The 24,389-nt window shown below is 47.2% G+C and overlaps 1 protein-coding gene and 1 pseudogene across 1 annotated transcript in view; one reads left to right on the top strand and one right to left on the bottom strand.

Annotated features, from left to right (window-relative positions):
• LOC124775943 (paired mesoderm homeobox protein 2B-like) overlaps positions 1 to 24,389 on the bottom strand; it is a 302,111-nt gene that overhangs the window by 219,074 nt on the left and 58,648 nt on the right. The gene's annotated exons all lie outside the window — the stretch shown is intronic.
• On the top strand, positions 14,005 to 14,122 carry LOC124778727 (annotated as a pseudogene).

Raw genomic sequence — 24,389 nt, 5'->3', positions numbered from 1 at the left:
ACTCGATCTTAATTGTAATTGTCAATCAAGCAGTGATTGATCGAAGATAATCATGGGTATGTAGGTGAACAGGCAGGGCAATACCACAGTCACAATAATGGGAAAATCCCAAATTCGACTTTTCACTTTTTTGTTAAAAAAGGTATCAAATATTTGTCATATGGTGCAACATGTCACAAGACTGGGCAGAATGATGTGGACGTTCTGGCATGGCACCTTGCTTAAGTAGCATGGCGTTACAAACTTGGAAATGACGTCCTCGCTCGCTATTGGTCAGCTCCACTTGTAAGGTGTCAGGCAAATCCAACACCTTCCGTGAAAACCCTGACATGATAAGCAAATCCAGTAGTATGTCACATAGCTCCGAATAAATCGTGACATTAAATTAACCAAAGTAATATGAGTAACGAGTGAGCAAATGGAATACCACAGACTAACACAAGAATGCCTAAATGCATGTCATACCTTCCCACCGTGAGACAGACGCAGTTCCGAGGGGAGAAACGAGAACAGAAGCCGAGAGCAGAACCGTGTTAAGCGAGAAGGCCCTACGATAAGGGACGGACACCCACGTCGCTAGGTAACCGCTACGACCACACCACCCGCAAGTTTTTAGCGTGAGACTTTTTCGCGTCTCTGTTACGTTGCAAACTTTAAAAACATTGCCCCACCACGAAAAGTATAACGTTTCTCATTGGATAGACAGAATTTTTGTAAGCGGAGCTTAAGGTTAACATTCAAACCCTGATTGGTCAGATGAAAACACAGCCAGATGGTTTTTTTGTAAACCAACTTAGGTAAATTGTAGTAAGGAGAAGTTAGGAGAGAGTTACTTCGGAGACGGCGAGGTGAGCGGAGCTGCGCTGGCCGCCGCCCCCTGACGAACACTGACAAGGTAATGAACGCACGCGATGCCGCATTTTTGAGAGCATAAGGCTTCACTCAGAACTGTAGAAGTCTCATCTGTTACATCCCCTTTACGTAATACTAGTGTCGATCGTCAATTAAAGCTCATGGTGTTCACATTTGCCGCTTGAAGTAAAAATCTGAAACTCGATGATTTTTCTGTTATATAGTTACTGAGAAGCCACATCAGCCACTGTAATTTACGACAAGTTAGATAAGTAATTAAAGATAACTGAGGGTCCCTGTAGACCATTTTGATAGTTTTCTCTTTTGTGGAACTTAATTTAAACCTAGATTATAGATGTGATATGGCATAGGTCATCCTTCGATCCATTGTAGAACTTGGAAACCCACTCAGGGAATATTCGTTCACATTTTTGTTGAACGCAGTTGGTTTTTACCATCCTGTATTAAAACATTTCCTTTTATCAATAGTGCAATTTATAAACGATGTTTTGTGAGTAGAATAAAATTTCCAATGGTAAACTTAACTGCTTTTTCGACGTTATTTAACCAGCTAACTAAAAATAGGAAAGCCTTGAACCCCTTCCACTAAATTTAGTTAGTTTTAAGATTCCTTTACAGGGAGTGCAGTGGAGCTGACGCTGAAATCATTAAGTATTTGGTTATATCATCGCTAGTCTCACTGAACTCTTCTGAATTCTACATGTCATGTGTGGTCTGACGTCTCCTTACCAGCAACAGGTACCAGGTTCAAACTAGTCAATTCCCTAAAAAAACACGCTCAGAGCGTCGTTGCGCGAAAGTGGTAGGGAGACACGATATAGAACAAACAGACACCACGCAGAATGTTTAGACACTGTATATAGAGAATAAAATTTTCTTCGTTGTGATTGGCTAAAACGAGCGAGACAGAAGCTCCTTGTGTCAGCAAGAACTCTAAGGTCAGGACTGGTAGCATTAGTCCGGTAGCGGTGGCACAGCGGACAGTCCTATCGGCAGCGACCCTCGCCAGTTATGTAAGTTATTGTATTATATGGCTCAAATGGCTCTGAGCACTATGGGACTTAACTACTGAGGTCATCAGTCTCCTAGAACTTAGAACTACTTAAACCTAACTAACCTAAGGACATCACACACATCGATGCCCGAGGCAGGATTCGAACCGTAGCGGTCGCGCGGTTCCGGACTGCAGCGCCTAGAACAGCTCGGCCACAGCGGCCGGCTTTCAAGTGCCACCACGACATTTTGTAGGTGTACTGCGCCGCACGACCAACTGCGTTGTTCGTTGTGAGAGTTATGTCTCAAATTTGGTATTCTCAGGACACTCTTGACACTGTTGCATCTAGAAATATTCAATTCTCTAACGATCTCCGAAATGGAATGGCCCATGCGTCTAGCTGCAACTACCATTCTGCGTTCAAAGTCTGTTCCCCCCGTAGGGCAGTAGTCACATCGGAAAGCTTTCAACATGAATCATCGGAGTACAAATGACAGCTCCGCCAATGCACTGCCCTTCTATAAATCGTGTACGCTAGATTACCGTCATCTCTACATATGCTTATCGCTATCCCATGACTTGCCTCATCTCAGTGTAAAATGTATTAATAATTGCATTAAAAAGAGTTAATCGCGAGCAGGTGAATAGACCAGACCTCTGACGGGAGTAGTGAAACGGAGAAGAACCGCTGCCCCCCTCCATCCCCACCCCAACCTCAATGCGATATATTTCGTTCACCTTAAGTTCAACCCTCATGTAAACAAATGACCGCTCACAGATTGGCCGTGTGGCGCAGTACACCTACAAAATATGTCGTGATGGCACTTGAAAGCCGGCCGCTGTGGCCGAGCTGTTCTAGGCGCTTCAGTTCGGAACCGCGCGACCGCTACGGTCGCAGGTTAGAATCCTGCCACGGGCATGGATGTGTGTGATGTCCTTAGGTTAGTTAGGTGTAAGCAGTTCTAAGTCCTAGGGGACTGATGACCTCAGATGTTAAGTCCCATAGTGCTGAGAGCCATTTGAACCATTTTTTTGCACTTGAAATAGGTCTTATTTGAATATCACTCAGTTAGTTGTTGCTCTAACTGGAATGACACAGTGGGCGTGCTAAAGCACTGAAGTCTTCAATGTTTTTACCAAAAAATGTTTACCTCGCGTGATTCTCGTTTCAAATCTCATTGGACAGTCGCTGCTACTGTCAAAAAAAAAAAAAAAAAAAAAAAATTGGTTCAAATAGCTCTGAGCACTATGGGACTTAACATCTGAGGTCATCAGTCCCCTAGACTTAGAACTACTCAAACCTAACCAACTTAAGGACAGCACACACATCCATGCCCGAGGCAGGATTCGGACATGCGACTGTAGCGGTCGCGTGGTTGCAGACTGAAGCGCCTAGAACCGCTCGGTCACACCGACCGGCTGCCACTGTCTCCCAAGCCGTACTCATCTGGTCTTGACGTTCGTATGCGCTGTGAAAATGAGTGAAACGTAGTAGCAGAAAGCAGTCGGAAAACAGCGAGAAACTGACTGTGCTTAACGTCTTGGAGAAGTTTTAAGGAAAAAAGAACGTTGCTGCTGACACGAAAGATTTCAGAAAGAACATGTGAGTTTACCGGACTCTGTCTCGAGTATGTCAAGTGCGCGGAACGAAAAGAAAACACGGGTAGAGTGTCTAATCTTGGCAAAATATTCCGGACCATGTGCAGCTGGAGGCTTGAGTCGTGGTTCTGCCAGAAACTTAGGAGACGCAATATTTAGGAAACGAACGTAGTGTAGTATTTTAGAATACTTACAATGGACTGGCTGTTGTACCCATGACACAATCATTCCGATAGTGAATATTCCAACAGTTTACGCAAACACACACACACACACACACACACACACACACACACACACACACACACACACAGAGAGAGAGAGAGAGAGAGAGAGAGAGAGAGAGAGAGAGAGAGAGAGAGAGAGTATTTAAGGGCACTTGGTTTCACAATAAACAAACACCGATCATAAGTAAAAATAGTGTGAAGATGCAAGAGATCGTAGTTTTGCCAAATCACAATCTTTGACACATTAAATTATAGAATAAAATATTTATGCGCTTACAGCTTTAGATTCACTTTTGCATTACGGTACGTAATAAATTTTTTCTCTTAATCCAAATTACCTGTATACTGAGGACGTGTGGAAATTTCTGCGGTTTGCAATGTTCAATTGCGCCCACTAGCTATGTTTGCAAATGCTTTATTCTGTAATTCAATGCAATGCAATTACGGTTTCATTGTTCTCCCAACTGTATTGCGTGGAATTTGAAGTTACGCTGTTTGCCTATTGTTCACAGTTTTTTGCTAACCACATATACGGGGAATCAGACGTTTTGTTCTTCAGATGTTAAGATACGCCAATGCTACAGCTGCAGCTTACTACAGCTGGTGAAATGCATCATTCGGTAAGGCAATGTGCGAGTTATGTGGCTGCAGCGTAAACTAAACGCTACGCGGAGTGGCCACGCGGTTTAAGGCGTCATGAACGGACTGCGCGGCCCCTTCCGCCGGAGGTTCGATGATGATGATGATGATTGGTTTGTGGGGCGCTCAACTGCGCGGTTATCAGCGCCAGTACAAATTTCCAACCTTTTCTCAGTCCAATCTCACCACGCGCATGAATGATGATGAAATGACGAGGACAACGCAAACAGCCAGTCATCTCGAGGCAGGTCAAAATCCCTGACCACGCCGAGAATGGAACCCGGGACTCCGTGCTCGGGAAGCGAGAACGCGACCACGAGACCACGAGCTGCGGACCGGAGGTTCCAGTCCTCCCTCGGGCATGGGTGTGTGTGGTGTTCTTAGCATACGTTAGTTTAAGTAGTGTGTAAGTCTAGGGACCGATGGATGACCTAAGCAGTTTGGTCCTTTAGGAATTCACACACATTTGAACTTTCCGTAAACTAAAGGTACCGTACCAACCGTACGCGACTGTACCCGACGGGGCGTGATTTATGCCCCACGAGCTGTAGACCACAGTGAGGTAACAACAGATCTGGAGGAATGCATAGCGCAGTGTTTACTTTCCTGTTAGCTTTAACGAAGAACAGAGTATAATCTCCGCGATACGCATCGTGCGCTCGTGACACTGGAACTAGGAGTCAGAGAGAGACAGACAGGGGGAGAGGGAGAGGGAGAGGAAGAGGGGGAGAGAGATAGAGAGAGAGAGAGAGAGAGAGAGAGAGAGAGAGAGAGAGAGAGAGCAGCACTGACCACCCACCGTCGCAGTCTGCAGGACGCGGGCAAGAAGCGCCGCCGAAGCCGGCGTGGAATGCGCCGCCCCGCCTCTGCCGGCATTAACGCAATTAGCCCGGGTCAAATGGAGCCACGCGCCTGACGTCACGTGGTCGCCACGCGGCCTGCACGTGCGCCGCCTCGCTTCGCGCAGGTGAAGCTGCCAGCACACGTGTGGCCGACACCTCTGCAGACATCTACATCTACATCTACATCTATACTCCGCGAGCCACCTTACGGTGTGTGGCGGAGGGTACTTATTGTACCACTATCTGATCCCCCCTTCCCTGTTCCATTCACGAATTGTGCGTGGGAAGAACGACTGCTTGTAAGTCTCCGTATTTGCTCTAATTTCTCGGATCTTTTCGTTGTGATCATTACGCGAGATATATGTGGGCGGTAGTAATATGTTGCCCATCTCTTCCCGGAATGTGCTCTCTCGTAATTTCGAGAATAAACCTCTCCGTATTGCGTGACGCCTTTCTTGAAGTGTCCGCCACTGGAGCTTGTTCAGCATCTCCGTAACGCTCTCGCGCTGACTAAATGTCCCCATGACGAATCGCGCTGCTTTTCGCTGGATCATGTCTATCTCTTCTATTAATCCAACCTGGTAAGGGTCCCATACTGATGAGCAATACTCAAGAATCGGACGAACAAGCGTTTTGTAAGCTACTTCTTTCGTCGATGAGTCACATTTTCTTAGAATTCTTCCTATGAATCTCAACCTGGTGCCTGCTTTTCCCACTATTTGTTTTATGTGATCATTCCACTTCAGATCGCTCCGGATAGTAACTCCTAAGTATTTTACGGTCGTTACCGCTTCCAATGATTTACCACCTATGGCATAATCGTACTGGAATGGATTTCTGCCCCTATGTATGCGCATTATATTACATTTATCTACGTTTAGGGAAAGCTGCCAGCTGTCGCACCATGCATTAATCCTCTGCAGGTCCTCCTGGAGTACGTACGAGTCTTCTGATGTTGCTACTTTCTTGTAGACAACCGTGTCATCTGCAAATAGCCTCACGGAGCTACCGATGTTGTCAACTAAGTCATTTATGTATATTGTAAACAATAAAGGTCCTATCACGCTTCCCTGCGGTACTCCCGAAATTACCTCTACATCTGCAGATTTTGAACCGTTAAGAATGACATGTTGTGTTCTTTCTTCTAGGAAATCCTGAATCCAATCACAAACCTGGTCCGATATTCCGTAAGCTCGTATTTTTTTCACTAAACGTAAGTGCGGAACCGTATCAAATGCCTTCCTGAAGTCCAGGAATACGGCATCAATCTGCTCGCCAGTGTCTACGGCACTGTGAATTTCTTGGGCAAATAGGGCGAGCTGAGTTTCACATGATCTCTGTTTGCGGAATCCATGTTGGTTATGATGAAGGAGATTTGTATTATCTAAGAACGTCATAATACGAGAACACAAAACATGTTCCATTATTCTACAACAGATTGACGTAAGCGAAATAGGCCTATAATTATTCGCATCTGATTTATGACCCTTCTTGAAAATGGGAACGACCTGCGCTTTCTTCCAGTCGCTAGGTACTTTACGTTCTTCCAGCGATCTACGATAAATTGCTGATAGAAAGGGGGCAAGTTCTTTAGCATAATCACTGTAGAATCTTAAGGGTATCTCGTCTGGTCCGGATGCTTTTCCGCTACTAAGTGATAGCAGTTGTTTTTCAATTCCGATATCGTTTATTTCAATATTTTCCATTTTGGCGTCCGTGCGACGGCTGAAGTCAGGGACCGTGTTACGATTTTCCGCAGTGAAACAGTTTCGGAACACTGAATTCAGTATTTCTGCCTTTCTTCGGTCGTCCTCTGTTTCGGTGCCATCGTGGTCAACGAGTGACTGAATAGGGGATTTAGATCCGCTTACCGATTTTACATATGACCAAAACTTTTTAGGGTTCTTGTTTAGATTGTTTGCCAATGTTTTATGTTCGAATTCGTTGAATGCTTCTCTCATTGCTCTCTTTACGCTCTTTTTCGCTTCGTTCAGCTTTTCCTTATCAGCTATGATTCGACTACTCTTAAACCTATGATGAAGCTTTCTTTGTTTCCGTAGTACCTTTCGTACATGATTGTTATACCACGGTGGATCTTTCCCCTCGCTTTGGACCTTAGTCGGTACGAACTTATCTAAGGCGTACTGGACGATGTTTCTGAATTTTTTCCATTTTTGTTCCACATCCTCTTCCTCAGAAATGAACGTTTGATGGTGGTCACTCAGATATTCTGCGATTTGTGCCCTATCACTCTTGTTAAGCAAATATATTTTCCTTCCTTTCTTGGCATTTCTTACTACACTTGTAGTCATTGATGCAACCACTGACTTATGATCACTGATACCCTCTTCTACATTCACGGAGTCGTAAAGTTCCGGTCTATTTGTTGCTATGAGGTCTAAAACGTTAGCTTCACGAGTTGGTTCTCTAACTATCTGCTCGAAGTAATTCTCGGACAAGGCAGTCAGGATAATGTCACAAGAGTCTCTGTCCCTGGCTCCAGTTCTGATTGTGTGACTATCCCATTCTATACCTGGTAGATTGAAGTCTCCCCCTATTACAATAGTATGATCACGAAACTTCTTCACGACGTTCTGCAGGTTCTCTCTGAGGCGCTCAACTACTACGGTTGCTGATGCAGGTGGTCTATAGAAGCATCCGACTATCATATCTGACCCACCTTTGATACTTAACTTAACCCAGATTATTTCACATTCGCATTCGCTAATAACTTCACTGGATATTATTGAATTCTTTACTGCTATAAATACTCCTCCACCATTGGCGTTTATCCTATCCTTGCGGTATATATTCCATTCTGTGTCTAGGATTTCGTTACTGTTCACTTCCGGTTTTAACCAACTTTCCGTTCCTAATACTATATGCGCACTATTTCCTTCAATAAGAGATACTAATTCAGGAACCTTGCCCTGGATACTCCTGCAGTTTACCAATATTACGTTGACTTTTCCTGTATTTGGTCTCTGAGGACGGACGTTCTTTATCAACGATGATAATGTCCTCTCTGGTAAGCCGTCAGGTATTTTATCGTTTCGCCCAAGGGGGGGTCCCTCTAACCTAAAAAAAATATGTTCGCTGCTCTTCTCTTCTGACAGTTGTTCGGCTACAGTCACAACAGCGTCCATTACTGTACCTATGTCGACGTTGTTTACGCTAAGTGGCTATGGAGTGAATTACTTGAAGGAATAAAGCAACCAGCCACTTTTTTGGATGCTGTATTTTTACAACAGAACACGTTTCGGCCCTTTACCCATCTTCGTCTGGCGCAACATGTTCATATCTTCATCAGTATAACTTTATCTGATCCTTTTTTAATGCTACAGCTGCCCTCTCCAAAACAACAATTCGTTTAGTTACCGTTCCTCATGATACAAACACTTTTAGTTTGGCCGACGCACTGATACAGCTCAGCATTCGGCATGTGAAAATGATGTGTTTGTTTATGTCTCAATTCTATCTAAAGACAAGTTACAGCTTTAGAATGTGTAAGAGAACAGTAGTGGCGGGCTACTAAAAACATGCATCGCGCAACGGATGATGACTGCTTATCCCATGAGGGTCATGCAACAAGTCTTTCATGCCACCTGCGGCGGTAATCGAAGGCACCACGGTAGATATACATAACATGAACATTATTGCAGCCCAACAACTTCTCTTCATGCATGATGTCTCCCCCCACGGCAGTGTCATTATCTTCCAGCTAGAATACTGTTCGTCTCAAGCAACCCGAATCGTGCTACAACTGTTTGAGGAGCTTGATAGTGAACTCACGCTGACGTCTTGGCCAGATCGAAGCCCGATGGAACTCATCTGGGTCACTATCCGAAGCCAGCTCCGCGTCCAAAAACCATTAGTTCGTAATTTAAGGACATTGCGTGACCTATGACATATTGTGCCACATACATCTGGGAACCTACCATGAGTTTATTAAATCCGTGTCGTGCAGTATCGCTGCTATAATGCGTCGATAGGTTGACCAAAACCGTATTAACCAGGTGGTAGCGGTCGCGCGGTTCCAGACTGTAGCGCCAGAACCGCTCGGCCACCCCGGCCGGCCTTCGTCCAACACGAACAGAATTTCCTGGATGTATGCATCACACTCTCTCATGCCAATAATGCGCCAACTCGCTGGTTTCAAGGAACGTTTCGCTCATACCTCTGCGAAACGGCCTGCACGCCTACTCAAGTCACGCTGATCTACTACGTTCGGTTTATAGCGACGAGAGCTGTAGGCACATTTTACCTGTAGGTGGTGTTGCGCCGCGATATCGATGTTGACCTTGAACCCGCGGGCCGACATGGTTCAAATGCTAATCATTTCTGCAGAACATGCTAATTTACATGTCCTGTGAACATTAACGTCCGATCCCTAGTAGTTCAAGGTGTTCTGTTTTTTCTGAACATGAGTGTAGTAAGCACTGCTGTAAGCAATTTATTATTATTCCACTACGAGGGGCGTTTGAAAAGTCCGTGCAATAATAAAAACTACTTACGTGTTTGGGGTAACCATTTTTTTATTTTTCGACAGTCTTCTTTTAGACTCATTCACTTCGTCCAACGCTATTCTAATATGTCGAGCCCTTCCGAATAATAGAAAATGTCCAAGTCTGTAAAATAGCTATTAGTTGCTGCAGTCACCTCCTTGTTTGAATAAAATATTTGTCTCGCCAGCCATTTCTTCAAATTGGGGAACAAATAATTGTCCAAGGGAGCCAAGTCTGGAGAATAGAGGGGATGTGAAACGAGTTAGAATCCTATTTCCATTAATTTTGCGACCACAACTGCTGAGTTGTGTGCTGGTGCATTATCGTGATGGAAAATGACTTTTTTCCGGTCCAATCGCAAGTGTTTTTCTTGCAGCTCGGATTTCAGACGGTCCAATAACGATGAATAATATTCACCTGTAATAGTTTTACCCTTTTCCAGATAGTTGATGAGGATTATCCCTTGCGAATCTCAAAAGACAGTCGCCATAACATTTCCGGCAGAAGGACTGGTCTTTGCCTTTCTTGGTGCAGATTCTCGCTTGGTAACCCACTGTTCAGATTGTTCTTTGGTCTCAGGAGTATAGTAATGTATCCATGTTTCATCCACAGTGACGGAACGACGCTTAAAGTCCTGCGGATTCTTCCTGAAGCATTGCAAACCATCCTTGCAACACTTCACACGATTCGTTTTTGGTCAAGCGTGAGCAATCGCGGAACTCATCTTGCGGCTAGCTTTCTCATGTCCAATGTTTACGCAAAATATTATGTACCCATTCATTCGAGATGCCCACAGCACTAGCAATCTCACGCACCTTAAATCTTCTGTCATCCATCACCATACCATGGATTTTATCAATGATTTCTGAAGTCGTAACGTCCACAGGGCGTTCAGAACGTTCAACATGACTTGTGCCCATATGGCCACTCCGAAAATTTTGAGACCACTTATAAAGTGTTCTAATCGAAGGTGCAGAGTCACCGTAATGTTCATCAGGCTTCTCTTTAGCATTCTGACACGTTTTGCATTTCAGAAAGTAATGTTTAATCACCACACGAAATTCTTTTTCGTCCATTTTTTGACAATCACTCGACTTCCTTGATTCACACGAATGCCAAACGCAAAGAAATAGACCAATATGGCTGAAACTTGGTGTGCGTTCTTTCCAAAGATGCTACTAACTAAACATGACAGAGATACAAGCCGGTGGTGCCATCTCTCCGACTTTGCAAGGACTTTTCAAACGCCCCTCTTAATATAATACGCCACCGCGGTACCTAAAAATAATTTATATGTAGTGTATCTGGAGGGGACGGGGGAAGTGGAGGAACATACACTACAGGCCATTAAAATTCCTACACCAAGAAGAAATGCAGATGATAAACGGGTATTCATTGGACAAATATATTATACTAGAACTGACATGTGATTACATTTTCACGCAATTTGGGTGCATAGATCCTGAGAAATCAGTACCCAGAACAACCACCTCTGGCCGTGATAACGGCCTTGATACGCCTGGGCATTGAGTCAAACAGAGCTTGGATGGCGTGTACAGGTACAGCTGCCCATGCACCTTCAAAGCGATACCACAGTTCATCAAGAGTAGTGATTGGCGTATTGTGACGAGCCAGTTGCTCGGCCACCATTGACCAGAAGTTTTCAATTTGTGAGAGATCTGGAGAATGTGCTGGCCACGGCAGCAGTCGAACATTTTCTGAATCCAGAAAGGCCCGTACAGGACCTGCAACATCCGGTCGTGCATTAACCTGCTAAAATGTAGGGTTTCGCAGGGATCGAATGAAGGGTAGAGCCACGGGTCGTTACACATCTGAAATGTAACGTCCACTGTTCAAAGTGCCGTCAATGCGAACAAGAGGTGACCGAGACGTGTAACCAATGGCACCCCATACCATCACGCCGCGTGATACGCCAGTATGGCGATGACGAATACACGCTTCCAATGTGCGTTCACCGCGATGTCGCCAAACACGCATGCGACCATCATGATGCTGTAAACAGAACCTGGATTCATCCGAAAAATGACGTTTTGCCATTTGTGCAGCCAGGTTCGTCGATGAGTAAACATCGCAGACGCTCCTGTCTGTATTGCAGCGTCAAGGGTAACTGCAGCCATAGTCTCCGAGCTGATAGTGCATGCCGCCGCAAACGTCGCCGAACTGTTCGTGCAGATGGTTGTTGTCTTGCAAACGCCCCCATCTGTTGACTCAGGGATCGAGACGTGGCTGCAAGATCCGTTACAGCCATGCGGACAAGATGCCTGTCATCTCGACTGCTAGTGATACGAGGCCGTTGGTATCCAGCACGGCGTTCCGTATTACCCTCCTGAACCCACCGATTCCGTATTCTGCTAACAGTCACTGGATCTTGACCAACGCGAGCAGCAATGTCGCGATACGATGAACCGCAATCGCGATAGGCTACAATCCGACCTTTATGAAAGTCGGAAACGTGATGGAACGCATTTCTCCTCATTTCACGAGGCATCACAACAACGTTTCACCAGGCAACGACGATCAACTGCTGTTTACGAGAAATCGTTTGGAAACTTTCCTCATGTCAGCACGTAGGTGTCGCCACCGGCGCCAACCTTGTGTGAATGCTCTGAAAAGCTAATCATTTGCATATCACAGCACCTTCTTCCTGTCGGTTGAATTTCTCGTCTATAGCACGTCATCTTCGTGGTGTAGCAATTTTAATGGCCAGTAGTGAAGTAAAGTGTGACCTCACTACCCAGAACCGAAGCCTCGACGCCGGACTGGAGTCATTACGTACCCACGTCTGGAGATGTTCGGGGTTTAATTCACGGCTTCGGCGCCAACTTTGTTGATTCGTAACTTCTACCAACACCGCTTGTCCCTTGCCGGCTAAACACTCGAACCAAAAATTTTCCACACTAGGATTCGAACCGGCATACGTTCGAATCGAGTGCTAACGCACAAGCGTGCGTTAGGGACCTCGGCAGCGGAAGAGGGCTCGAAACTCAAACAGATGTTTAAAAAAGGGACGCCGATAACAGTTTGGTTCTGCTTCCACAGGAAAGCTGTAAATGATTTATAGGTAGCTTAAAAAGCGGCTCGCCGCTTTTGCCACGGTAAAACGGTTACGGATCACGCGAAATGAAAAACTTTATAAAATCAAAGTTTTTAACGTCATGCAGAGTTATCTCATTTACCGCTCGTAAAGTGATCTGTTATTGGGTGCTGCGGTGTGTGAGGGAGTTAGGGGTTTACAGGTGTGTGCTTGTGTGGGGTGGGGGTGAAAGGATGTAGATGTGTTGGAGATGTGCGTGTGTGCTTGTGATCGGTGTCAAACCTGAGGATCAGCGAAACTAATTAACGAGTGCTGGCCGTGTCACCGAGCGGGCGGCGGCGACATTTTGATTCGTCAGTTAGCGGCAATTACGGTATTAGAGGCGCGATCGTGGGATTAGCTAGCGCGGTATCGGCCGTGACGCGGAATTGCTGGCCGGCTTACGGCAGCTGTGATTGCGTGTCGGCGCGACGCGGTGGTACTCTCCCTGCAACCGGCCGCGCTCACACTGTGCTGAGAGCCCTTTTGTAGTCGTCAGATTAAGCCTCCGTCTACATTTGCACACACGCGCCGCAAACGACAGTACGGTGCGTGGTGAGGAGTACCGCACTTTTCGGATTATAAGACGCACTTTTTTCTCCGAAAACTTACCGAGCGAGGTGGCGCAGTGGTTAGACACTGGACTCGCATTCGGGAGGACGACGGTTCAATCCCGCGTCCGGCCATCCTGATTTAGGTTTTCCGTGATTTCCCTAAATCGCTCCAGGCAAATGCCGGGATGGTTCCTTTGAAAGGGCACGGCCGACTTCCTTCCCCGTCCTTCCCTAATACGATGAGACCGATGACCTCGCTTCTGGTCTCTTTCCCCAAAGAACCGAACCGAAAACTTGCCTCCAAATTTCAGGTGTGTCTTATACTCGATTTTAATATAAAAATGTCCACTGTTTGATTTAAAATTTCCGCCAGTCTTAAAAATTACCGTATATTCGATGCTGCGAGAGACCTTTCTCTATCTGGAAAAAATGGATTCACATGGCAGCAGCAGTGCACCGATACGTCGAACATGAGTTGCGGGGATTCACAAGCTTGCTTACACTGCTTCCCTCTCGCCCCGCCATCACAAACCCAGAACACTGTCTGGCATGTTATGCGTCATTGCAGCCTACGGTGCCAGTGAACTTGATTTAAAAGCGATTTGTGTTATCGCTGACAGTACAATTTGTTAGTAGCTAGTTCCGTAATGGAGAAAAATAAAAGGTATTCATAAGATGGCAACGGCCATGCCGCAGTGGTAACACCGGCTCCCGTGAGATCTCCGAAGTTAAGCGCTGTCGGGCGTGGTCGGCACTTGGATGGGTGACCATCCAGGCCGCCATGCGCTGTTGCCATTTTCGGGGTGCACTCAGCCTCGTGATGCCAATTGAGGAGCTACTCGACCGAATAGTAGCGGCTTCGGTCGAGAATACCATCTTCCGACCGGGAGAGCGGTATGCTGACCCCACGCCCCTCATACCCGCATCCTCCACCGAGGATGGCACGGCGGTCGGATGGTCCCGGTAGGCCACTCGTGGACTGAAGACTGAGTGCTATTCATAATATGCGGGCTATAAATTGCAAGTAGAGCACATGCAGAAGAACATGGGAACAGAGCAACCGCGTGGCATTCAGTCCTCCAACAGTAAAAACCTTTCGCGTATGGTGTGATAGTAAAGAAATGAAAAAACTAAGGAAGACTAAACGTGCAAACAGAGGACTAAATGCAAAATGGCTATAATTAGAACATAAAGTACTGAAACGGATTCACTGTCAAAATGGCATTGGAATGAATAAAAAAGTGATTCAAATACACTCCCGTAAGCTAGCGATACAGTGAAACTTAACAGACTTTAAGGGTGGAGTTAGATGGTGCAACAGATTTAGAAGCGCCATGGGCTTGGCAAGCGAACCAAAACCAGAATATATCAGAAAACGCCACTAGAGTATGAAGAGCCGGCCGTTGTGGCCGAGCGGTTCTAGGCGCTTCAGTCCGGAACCGCGCTGCTGCTACGGACACAGGTTCGAATCCTGCCTCGAGCATGGATGTGTGTGATGTCTATAGGTTAGTTAGGATTAAGTAGTTCTACGTCTAGGGGACTGATGACATCAGATGTTAAGTCCCATAGTGCTCAGAGCCATTTGAACCATTTTGAAGAGTATGAAGAAAAAAATGTCTTTCCATCGCTTTATTATTCAACCTAAGGGCCCGGGTTCGCTTCCCGGCTGGGTCGGAGATTTTCTCCGCTCAGGGACTGGGTGTTGTGTTGTCCTAATCACCATCATTTCATCCCCATTGACGCGCAAGTCGCCGAAGTGGCGTCAAAAATGGTTCAAATGGCTCTGAGCACTATGGGACTTAACAGCTATGGTCATCAGTCCCCGATGGCTTAGAACTACTTAAACCTAAGGACATCACAATACCCAGTCATCACGAGGCAGAGAAAATCCCTGACCCCGCTGGGAATCGAACCCGGGAACCTGGGCGTGGGAAGCGAGAACGCTACCGCACGACCACGAGCTGCGGACGAAGTGGCGTCAAATCGAAAGACTTGCACTTCTCACGAAAAGAAGAAAGAAACATACAGCATGTGACTTGAGTAGTAGCACTGCTAGTACAGTGCCACAGGAATCGTCCATGCGATGGTCAAGACTACGGAAAGTTTTGCGGTCTATTTTACACTGATACCCGTACAACACCCAAACGGTGCATCAGTTGAAACCTCATGGTATGCAGGAACGTTCTGAATTTGCTCTTCGGTTTCTGGCCTGGATGGAAGTTGATGACTTAAGACCGGGCAATATTCTATGGTGTTATGGGCCGCATTTTACACTAGAAGGTGCAGTCAGTATACAAACTGCCGAATTTGGATTACCGTTAAACCATCTGCTGTGCACAAAGAACCATTACACTTGCCGTACGTGACTGTGTGGTGTGAATTGACAAGCACCGTTAATCTCGATCCGTTCTTCTTTGAAGTGAAAACATCCAGAGGACCTGTCAAAAGTACCGTAACGTCTGCACGTTATGGAGACCTCTTTGTACAGCATGTATTCTTGCATTGGAAGAGTTAAGCTGTGTGGGTACCACAGTTTTCATGCAAGATAAATGTAAATATCGTGTGATAGGGCCTCCCGTCGGGTAGACGGTTCGCCGGGTGCAAGTCTTTCGATTTGACGCCACTTCAGCGACTTGCGCGTCGATGAAGACGAAGTGATGGTGATTAGGACAACACAACACCCAGTCCCTGAGCGGAGAAAATCTCCGACCCAGCCGGGAATCGGCCTCGAGCCCTTAAGATTGATATTCTGTCGCGCTGACCACTCAGCTACCGGGGGCGGACTTCATGCAAGATATGACACCATCTCACGTCGCTCGCACAGTGAAAGATATGTTTACTGCAACCTTCGACGAACTTCTTTACTCCAGAAGATTCCCAGATGCATGGCCTACAAAATCACCTGATTTGAATCCATGTACCATTTATCTGTGAGGATATCTAAAAGAACGCGTTTACCAGGGACACGTTCGGTCTCTACCTTATCTGATACGTTGCTCAGATTCCACCAGAACCACTACGAGCAACTGTTGATCAAGTCGTTTTACGGATACGGCATGTAGTCGACGTCTGTAGTGCTGTTGCATTAACTACGCCAGATTTGTGCCTGGTGGCCAAATTTGGAACTAATTTTTTCCCCCACCTAAATGGTTCCGCATTAACGAATTAGAATATCTACCAAGTTTCTCTGTTTTACGATTATTTCAGCCCACACTGGAAGACTGTGAATAGCTTCACTTTAATTATAAACGGTCCGCAGCGCGTGGTCTCGCTGTAGCGTTCTCGCTTCCCGACCACGGGGTTCCGGGTTCGATTCCCGGCGGGGTCAGGGATTTTTCCTACCTCAAGATGGTGCGTTGTGTCGTCTTCATCATCATCATTCATCCTCATTACGATCGGAGGAAGGCAATGGCAAACAACCTTCGCTAGGACCTTGCCTAGTACGGCGGTGCGGGTCCCCCGCATCTCTGTTGAGGAGTACTGGACTTCTTCATCATCATCATCATCATCAATTATAAACGGTATACCCGAGGGCTCCGGTATGTCATCGGTAGCAGGGTGAAGTGTCTCGCGGTGAGGGGTGAATTTACAGAGAAGGTGTAACAGCATCCCCACGTGAAGCGGTGTTTTTCGGCCGAGAAGTCCATAATGCAGTTGAGTACTCGCATACGGATTCGAGTAGTCTCGCCGCAGGGCTGAGGGGTGTAGCGCGATGGCGGCGGGTACTCCTGGGATCGAGAGCGCCACCTAGGCGTCCCGGGCACGGGGCGTGCGTGGGTGGCGGCCCGCCGCGGCCCCTAATGGCCCACATCCTGGCGGCTGGGGGCGCCTAATTGTATTAACGAACCCCCACACCGTCCAGCGCGGCGCGCTCCAGCCACCACGCCGCCGCGTGGGCACCCCGGCACGCAGCGCCGTCTCCTCTCCGCTTGTCTCCTCCGCACTTCACTGCGGCGACGTGCGGTGCCGGTAAATCATCGACGGTGATTACGATTTCATCATCGACGCGTGAACATCGATGGCCAACAGTAATCGCCTTCAAAAACATCGATGTTTTCAACATCTGTGTTAAACGACGAATTTGCAGAAGGGCGTAAAAAGCAACAGACACTATTTGATCAAAAGTATACTGTAAACCTATTAGTGGACATTAATACGGGGGGTCTCCACCCCTGCCTTTGAATCGGCTTGAACTCTGCTGGCGACACTACCAATGAGGTGCCTGAAGCTCTGTGGGGGATGGCACCGCATTCTTTCTCAAAACCGAAGCAAGACAAGGTACTGACTATTTATTTATGTACGCATTGCAGTCTGTTGCCTAGAAAGCTAACACAGGCCATACAGTCACATTTTTGTGGATAGTAGTAAATGTTTACTGACGAACCAAAACATTATGACCACCTGCATAATACACTACTGGCCATTAAAATTGCTACATCACGAAGATGAAGTGCTACAGACGCGAAATTTAACCGACAGGAAGAAGATGCTGTGATATGCAAATGATTAGCTTTTCAGAGCATTCACACAACGTTCGCGCCGGTGGCGACACCAACAACGTGCTGACATGAGGAAAGTTTCCAGCCGATTTCTCATACACAAACAGCAGTTGACCGGCGCTGCCTGGTGAAACGTTGTTGTGATGCCTCGTGTAAGGAGGAGAAACGCGTACCATCACGTTTCCGACTCTGATAAAGGTCGTATTGTAGCCTATCGCGATTGCGGTTTTTCGTATCGCGACATTGCTACTCGCGTTGGTCGCGATCCAATGACTGTTAGCAGAATATGGAATCGGTCGGTGCAGCCACGTCTCGATCCCTGAGTCAACAGATGTGGACGTTTGCAAGACAACAACCATCTGCACGAACAGTTCGACGACGTTTGCAGCAGCATGGACTAGCAGCATGGACTGCCAGCTCGGAGACCATGGCTGTGGTTACCCTTGACGCTGCATCACAGACAGCAGCGCCTGCGATGGTGTAGCCAACGACGAACCTGGGTGCACGAATGGCAAAACGTCATTTTTTGGATCAATCGAGGTTCTGTTTACAGCATCATGATGGTCGCACCCGTGTTTGGCGACATCGCGGTGAACGCACATTGGAAGCGTGTATTCGTCATCGCCAGACTGGCGTATCACCCGGCGAGATGGTATGGGGAACCATTGGTTGCACGTCTCGGTCACCTCTTGTTCGTATTGACGGCACTTTGAACAATGGACTTACATTTCAGATGTGTTACGACCCGTGGCTCTACCCTTCATTCGATCCCTGCAAAACCCTACATTTCAGCAAGATAATGCACGACCGCACGTTGCAGGTCCTGTACGGGCCTTTCTGGATACAGACTGCTGTCGTGGCCAGCAGATTCTCCAGCTCTCTCACCAATTGAAAACGTCTGGTTAATGGTGGCCGAGTAACTGGCTCGTCACTATAACCCAGTCTTGATGAACTGTGGTACCGTCTTGAAGCTGCACGGGCAGCTGTACCTGTACACGCCATCCAAGCTCTGTTTGACCCAATGCCCAGGCGAATCAAGGTCGTTATTACGGCCAGTGGTGGTTGTTCTGGGTACTGATTTCTCAGGATCTATGCGCCCGAATTGCGTGAAAATGTAATCAAATGTCAGTTATAGTATAATATATTTGTCCAATGAATACCCGTTTATCATCTGCATTTCTTCTTGGTGTATCAATTTTAATGACCAGTAGTGTAGTTGTTTGTCCATTTTTGCAACGAAATACATCGCTTATTCTGTGTATCAGGGATCCGTCAGTTAATTGACAGATTTGTGGAGGTAACTTGCATTAGCTGTCTACTCGAAGGCCGTGTAATTCACGTAATGTATGAGCCGCTAATTTGCGTACGAGGTGATGGCGCCCTATAGAGATCCAGAAGGGTTCCATAGAATCCACATCAGGCGAATTTAGTCACCGAGACATGAACGTGAGTTCACTATAACGCTCCTCAAACCACTACACCACGGTTCTGGCTGCAAGACACGGACAGTTACTTTGGTGTAATATGACATGGCCGTCGGGGAGGGCATAAACCATGATGCGACGCAGGTGTTCCGCAGCTGCCAGTGTGTCGTCGACTGGTATTACAAGTCCCTCGCAATCGCAGGAGATTGTCTCCCACAGCATATTTCTGCTCCCACCAGCCTGCGTCCTTGGAGCTCTGCAGGTTTCGAGCCGACGATCTCCTCGATGACGGTGTTTGCGGATACGATTAGCTACCTGATGTAGCAAAAAGGGGCTGTGATTCACCCGAAGAGCCGAGCTGCGCGGAATGGCTGATTGCGCGGCTTCCCCTGCCGGAGGTTTTAGTCCTCCCTCGGGTATGGGTGTATGTGTTGTTCGTAGCATAACTTAGTTTAAGTAGCGTGTAAGTCTAGGGACCGATGACCTCAGCAGTTTGGTCCCTTAGGAATTCACACACATTCGTACATTCGAAGAACCGACACGTTTCCATTAATCGACGGTCGAATTCCGAAGGTCCCGTGAACACTGCAGTGGTAACTGACGACGTCATTGGGTCAACATGTGAACATTTAGGCGTGGTCTGCTGCGGAACTCCATATTCATCCATGTACGACAAACGGTGTGTTCCGAAACACTTGTGCGTGTACCAACATTGTGCTCTTTTGGCAGAGATGCCACAGGCACCATTTGTCCTGCTTTGAAGCGCACACGTGTCTACGAACCCCATGTTCTGTGGAGAGTCGTCTACGTCCAACCATTTAGCGCCTAGCGGTAGTTACACTGTCCTACCTCTTTCCGTAGATGCCCACGACAGTAGCACGTGAACATTCGGCCAGCTTTGCCGTTTTCGAGATACTCATTCACAGGCTCTGCGTAATAATAATCTACCCTTTGTCATAGTCGCTTGTCTCAATGGATTTCCGCCTCTGCAGTCAGTATTTTCGCTAGGGCAATCCCCTATCTGTGTCTGCTCGGCTTACATACTTTTGTGACCGCGTTACTTGCCCGCAACGCCACCAGGCGGCGTCCAACTCGCGGTGAGCAGTGGTCATATTGTTTTGCCTGATCAGTGAATTTATTAATTGTTACTGGTACTTAAAAATATTAATTCAACAAAAATGCTACAGCTGCAATTATTCTCTACCACTACAAGACTACAATTAAAAAACCATTAACCACTCACCAAGCTATTCATATTACTGTAGTGTTACAGACTCTGTCCTGTTTACGTTCATTTTTTAGGGTAGATCTAAATTGTTCGTATTTCATTCCGCCGCTCGATCCGCCCTCATACTGCCCCAATCAATATCCATTGTCCGCTGGATTCCTGGGCTTAGCGCAGCACACCCGCAGCGTTTGCACTTTACAAGCGATTCCACGTTTCATTGTAACGTCTTAGAATTCACAATTTCGTGATAACTTTCATCAGTGTAAAGTAGATTCTTGAAAAACCATTTCATTCATTGGTCGCCGACCTCAGCTGTCTTTTCCCCATCTGTAAAGTATCTCGTCTAGCTGGGGTGGCAGCAAACTGCCGTGCGAAGTCTTCCTTGACCTTCCTCGATACTGCGAATGCAGTATCGTCCAAGATGTGCCAGGCTGATTTGTTCCTCAGGGCTGCTCTGGGATCCAGCGTCCTTAATGCCTGAGGACCATCATGCTCTACATCTTCGTGGGGAACTCAGCCCAACAGTGTGTGTTAGAGGAGTGCCCAAATTTCCGCAGCCGCAACTATGATATGATCAGTCTGCCTTTCCATTTTGTACAGGTGCGTAGCGAACGGACCATGATCAGTCCATTCGACGGCTGAAGAAATTTCATTTTGAATCTCTTCCTAGCCAGCCGCTGTGGCCGTGCGGTTCTAGGCGCTTCAGTCTGGAACCGCGCGACCGCTACGGTCGCAGGTTCGAATCTTGCTTCGGGAATGGGTATTTGTGATGTCCTTAGGTTAATTAGGTTTAAGTAGTTCTAAGTTGTAGGGGACTGATGACCTCAGATGTTAAGTCCCATAGTGTTCAGAGCCATTTGAAGCATTTTTTCAATCTCTTCCTGATTTTAACGATAAATTTGTATGTCCTCCTTCCGGTGCCTGAAGAGTCCCATTCATCGTGCCACAGTTGCCACATGCGACTGTAGTGGTCTCAATTACAAGTATCATTTGTACTTCCATTTCATTGTCTCTCTTTAACCATTAAAATGCTCCCCTTATTCTAATCCCCCAAATCCAGTGAACATATTCCCAGAGTTGCTAACAATGTGTCATGCGGTATAGTGAATAGACGCCCGTTAATCTTAGTAGCACTCCTTGTTGAACTCTTCTGAGTAAAGAAACTGGCTTTACTAACTTTAATCTATGAGCCCAAAAGCTCGCACCACAGCCTGCGATTCGTTGCGTGCTCTGTGTTCAAGAGGTGATCAGTGGCCGGCCGTTGTGACCGAGCGGTTCTAGGCGCTTCAGTCCGGAACAGCGCTGCTGCTACGGTCGCAGGTTCGAATCCCGCCTCGGGCATGGATGTGTGTAATGTACTTAGGTTCGTTAGGTTTAAGTAGTTCCAAGTTCTAGCGGACTGATGACGTCAGATGTTAAGTTCCATAGTGCTTAGACCCATCTGAACCATTTTTTTGAAGATCAGAGATGTTGGACGCAACATTCTGCAGCAAATTCGACGTTCTGACTCTTCCCAAAGGTGTCCCTTTGGTTTGGGGTCGGGACTTTCGGCACGCTAGTCCATTTCAGGAATGTTATTACTGTTACCCATTGTCTCGTAGATACAGCTTTATATGAGGTTGAAATGTCATACGCATACAAACGACCATCCTCTCCGAAGTGTTGTTCTGCTGTAAGAAGGACACAATATTGTAACGTGTGTTCGTAATCCTTCCACATTTAGCGTTTTTTTTTTAAATTTATTTTTTTAAAGCGCAACGAGAGGGCCACGCACTAACCACGAAAATACGCACTTACTGTGATACCTCCTCCTCCGCACTGTTGACACTACATACGATGACAAGTGACGTTCTCCACGCATTCGCCAAATCCGAATCCTTCCTATAGTTTCCACAGGGTATAGAGCGAGTCATCACTCCGAAACACCCCTTTCCAGTCATCTACAATGGCTCCGCTCTTTACACCAACTGAAGTGTTGCGTAGCACCGACTACAGAAATATGTGGCTTATAAGGAGCTGCTCGACCGTTGTACCCCATGCCTCTTGAGTATCTACGCACAGTCATTGTACTATCTGGACTGTTCGTAGCACTTTAGAATTCACAAGTGATTCCTTCCTCTCATCTCTTGCGATTTTTTACTATCCCTCTCCGCAATCCTCGACGCTTCCTGTTCGTCAGTACATGTCGTCTACCAGATCTTGGTTTAGCTGTGACTGTTCCTCTGTGCTTCGACTTTGCAATCAAATCACTAACAGTCCACTTTGGCCGCATTAGAACGGTTGAAATATCCCTGACGGATTCGTTATTCGAGTCACACCTAATGACTAGTCCACGTTTAAAGTCACTAACTTTTCCTGACCGACACGTTCTGCTGTTAGTGCCTCTCTACTGACAACACAATACCCACGTCCTCCTCCTCCTCCTCCTCCTCCCCCCCCCCCCCACACACCTTTTATAATGGCGGGCACGCCACTCGTGGCATCGAGTGATCAATTCCGCATTACGTAGGGGTGCCCACATACTTCTGATCATATATTCATGGTGTCATACTAGTAATGGATGATCACAAATCCATAATTCCAGTGGAAAACTTACCTTGTTTTACATCTGAAGCTTTCTTTCCATTAAGAACTCTTCAGTCCAGTCACACAGCTAGTCTGATATTCCGATGTCGGGTATCCTTGGCTAAGGCTATACTGCATAGAAACTCTTCAACCCAGTCACACAGCTTGTCTGATATTCCGATGTGTGTATTTTGTTGGCTCAGGCTACTCTGGACGTCTGTAGCAACGCTTCCTGCAAGCCAAGGAACAGCCCTCTCCCTCACTCATAGTGTATTTCAGCATATTCACTACACAAATCTTAGGCACGATTGCAGCACTGTCGCTGTTCTGGCCCCCTCGCCTTTCCTAATGTAAGTACTTTCTCACACCTACTGCAACACAAACATTCAGATCTTCCTCATAGACACTCCACACATCCTACCCCAACTACATCTTAAGCATCCCCCCCTCCCCCGTAGCTTCGCACCTCAACGGAGCAATACGGTTTTGGAACGTGTGAGGGAAATATTGTCGGGAACAAAGCTGGTAGGGCGGGTCGAGTCGTGCATGGGTACGTTAATCGGTAGAGCACTTGCCTGCGAAATCCGTAGGTTCCACGTCTGAGTCCCGGTCCGACAGACAGTTTTAATGTGCACTGCTAATCTACAGACTGGACAGTCGGTACTGAGATCATCGGCAGCGTGCTTATCTGGCTCAGTGAAAGATACGCTTCGCGACGCTTACTACGAGCAGACGCCGACAGAGAGAAGAGACAGGGAGAGTGCAGCTGTTGCGCGCCTCGCCCCCGGCGAGGACGGCTTCCGGAGCGCCTCAGCTGACGCCTGGTGGTGGTCGGCCGTCGCGCGGCGCCCCCGGGCATCCCAGTTTTGAATGCGAGTCGCCAGTGGCGGGTGGACATTAATGGTGCTAACACTGTTAGCACGGGAAGGATCGAATTGCAGCCGAGGGGGGAGCTCCGCGGACAGAGCGGGGCAATTGAGCGCGATGGGGGAAACGGCCCGTGTGTGAGAGCGGGAGCGAGAGGCCTCTCAACACGCGGCTTCCCTCCACCTCCACCTCCCCCCCTGCTTGTGATACGCGAGCACCCTCCGCACAGCTGCGCCCTCCTGCAGTCCTGAGCCAGCGTCAAGGGCGTACATACATACATACATACGAACTTACACCGGCTAATATTCGGGGGCCTCCTACTGGATAAATAATAATTACCCACACGGCGATAGGCGTTAACGTTGGGGACGCTGCCTCCCCGGACGAGGGGTACGGCACACGTCATCACTGACGCGTGCTGTGCTCAATGAATTTTTATGTTGGCTATGTGGCACAGCTTGTAAATACATGCAACCGCT

Source organism: Schistocerca piceifrons, chromosome 2, assembly GCF_021461385.2.
Source record: "Schistocerca piceifrons isolate TAMUIC-IGC-003096 chromosome 2, iqSchPice1.1, whole genome shotgun sequence".
In the NCBI taxonomy this organism is placed as follows: Eukaryota; Metazoa; Arthropoda; class Insecta; order Orthoptera; family Acrididae; genus Schistocerca; species Schistocerca piceifrons.
The sequence above is the reverse complement of the archived record's forward strand: the minus strand, read 5'-3'. Positions and strand labels throughout refer to the sequence as shown.